Below are 2,778 nucleotides of genomic sequence, written 5' to 3'. Positions count from 1 at the left end.
AAGTCAGGGGTGGGAAGGGAAATCACATTTCCTGTGAGCATAGGATAGGGAATCTGGGCCGTAATGGAATTCAAAACCATTTTTTAGAGTTTCAGGTCACATCTATAACCACAAGCTAAAGAACTGTTTAGGGATTTCTGCTGAGGTGGATAAGCAAGATCCTTCCAGCGTTTTGAAAGCCCCATTTCATTTTAAAATTATTTTTAATTTTTTTTAACTTTCAGATTAATATGAGGGTACAAATGTTTAGGTTACACTTTTTTCATTTCTAAGGTAAAGTTCAAGTTACAATTGAGTCCTCCAGCCAGGGGGCGCTGCTGAACACCCTCACATTGTGCACATTAGGTGAGATCCCGCCAATCACCCTCTTCTCCCCTCACCTGCCCCACCCCTCCGCTGCGCTAGACTTGTCTTTTTTGTTTTGTGTGGGTGTGTAGTTGTTTACATATTGGTTTCTAATTAGTATTGAGTACATTGGATACTTCCCCCTCCTTCTTGGGATTCTTTCCTCAGAAGGATGTATTTCAACTCCATCCAGGTAAACACCAACGATGTGGAGTCTCCATATTTTCTCATGGCTGAATCGCGCTCCATGGAACACATATAGCACAGTTTGTTAATCCATTCCTGGGCTGATGGGCACTTGGATTGGTTCCAAATCTTGGCAATTATGAATTGAGCTGCAATAAACATTCTGGTGCAAATGTCCTTGTGATAGAATGATTTTTTTTTCTTCTTGGTAGATACTTAGTAATGTGATTTCAGGATCAAATAGGTGGTCAACTTTTAGTTCTTTGAGAATTCTCCATACCTCTTTCCAGAGAGGTTGTTTTAGTTTGCAATCCCACCAACAGTACAAAGGTGTTCCCCTCTCTCCACACTCACACCAGCATGTGCAGATTCATGATTCTGTGATGGGGAAAGCCCCATCTTATTCCAGAAGGTTCCTGTGTGCTTGAAGGGGAAAGAAACCAGAATGTAAAGAGTAGCCCAGAGAAGCATGGGTGTAATCGCTGGTTTCCCATGTTTCTAAGAGTACTACAAATATTTAAAAGAGAACAGATGATCAAAGAATCCAAGTGACCAAGAATGAGGAGGGAGAGGGATGACCTCAGATGAATGCACAGTGATAGACAACGATGGGGATCCTCAGACATCCCCGTAAACACACCCTCTGGGCCGCCTGAGACTCAGGAGGAAGGTTATGCATAGAGAAATTAACTTTTAGATACAGAAAATAAATTTATATTTATTGATCTTGTGAGCTTATAGACGGAGATTTCACCAGCAACTTTTATCTGGATCACGGTATTCGTTCATTAATGGAAGTAGAAAAGAGTTTTCAAAATCAATGCTTAAACATCCCAATAAGAAAGGAACTTTGTAAAGGGCTCATGCCTCAAAATCTCACAAAATGTTCTGATTTCTGTTCCCAAATTGTTTCCAGTTCTTGAAGATAAACACACATAATTTGACAAAGACGTAAACATTGTGCAGAAGCAGCACTGAAATCTGATTATTATCTTAGCTTTACATTGTAAACATTCTGCATGGGAACCGACTTCAGACTGCATTGTGTGCTCTCTGCCACGTACCGGAATCTGTTTAATCACGTTTTGCAATTTTTAGCTGTAACAAAGAATGCTGCAAAGGATATTTAACATTGACTTGTAACATTCATATGGCTTATCTTTTATTCCTATTCCTTAGAGATTATGTTTAGCATAAATTCTCAGGAAAGCACATTTTCCTAATTTTGATTGACTACTGTTACGGTTATTAGTTTGTACAATACTTTGCTTTATTCATTGTCATTTATATTGTTTGCGTTGTTATATTTCGCTGGAAATGTCAATAGTCGGTATTATTATTATCATCATTATTGTTTTGAGATGGCATCTCATTTTGTCACCCTGAGTGGAGAGCTGTGGCATCATAGCTTGCAACAACCTCAAATTCTTGGGCTCAAGAGATCCTTTTGCCTCAACCTCCTGAGTAGCTGGGACTGCAGGCGCCCATCACTACACCCAGTTAGTTTTCCTATTTTTAGTAGAGATGAGGTCTCACTCTTGGTCAGGAACCACCTGCCTCAGCCTCCCAGAGTGCTAGGATGTGAGCCACTGCTCCTGCTGTAGTATTATTATTTTAAATACATCTGTATTAAGTGAAAAAAAAATTTTTTTAATATGGAATGCTTCACAAATTTGTGTGTCATCCTTGCACAGGGGCCATGCCAATCTTCTCTATCATTCCAATTTTTTAGTGTATGTGATGCCAAAGCAAGCACATATTAAGTGAAATCCTTACATGTTAAAGAAGCTTAAACCATGGTACCCAAGGACACCAGTGTAGATCATGACAGAGTAAAAAGAAATGTGCAGACAAGAAAGCAGTTAGTGAACAACAGTTTAAGATAAGGAGAAAAAATACAGCAAGATGAAAGAAAATGAGTTCAAATGCCCTAATTTGTTTTTCTGGACGGAGGTATAGAATACTTGAAGTTCATACTGAAAGATTCTGTCCCCATTTAAAAACAAGTGTTTATCTTTACTTCAAATAGAATTTGGCTCTTGGGAATACAGAAACAGAAGAAAAGTCAGGTTTGTTGTTTTTATTATTTCTAGGGGGAAAAAAAGCTTATCTTGGGTAGAATTTCTCCAGAGAAATAACTTTATAAACAAACAAAATGAGGTAACTTTCTCTCCCTTCCCCTAAAATTCTTCACTCTGAAATTGATTAATGAGGCAAAAAATATTAGAAATAGATTTATAGACCACG

General features: G+C 38.3%; 1 non-coding gene across 1 annotated transcript; it reads right to left on the bottom strand.

The window, feature by feature from the left end:
* Positions 1 to 2,180: 2,180 nt before the first annotated feature.
* Positions 2,181 to 2,289, bottom strand: LOC111725247. The gene has a single exon (XR_002773355.1). It is a non-coding gene; the product is annotated as a U6 spliceosomal RNA (small nuclear RNA).
* Positions 2,290 to 2,778: the final 489 nt, after the last annotated feature.

This window comes from Otolemur garnettii, unplaced genomic scaffold (genome assembly GCF_000181295.1).
Source record: "Otolemur garnettii isolate 467f Iridium unplaced genomic scaffold, OtoGar3 scaffold00034, whole genome shotgun sequence".
Lineage (NCBI taxonomy): Eukaryota > Metazoa > Chordata > Mammalia > Primates > Galagidae > Otolemur > Otolemur garnettii.
Note: the sequence above shows the minus strand (reverse complement) of the source record. Positions and strands in the feature narration are given on the sequence as shown.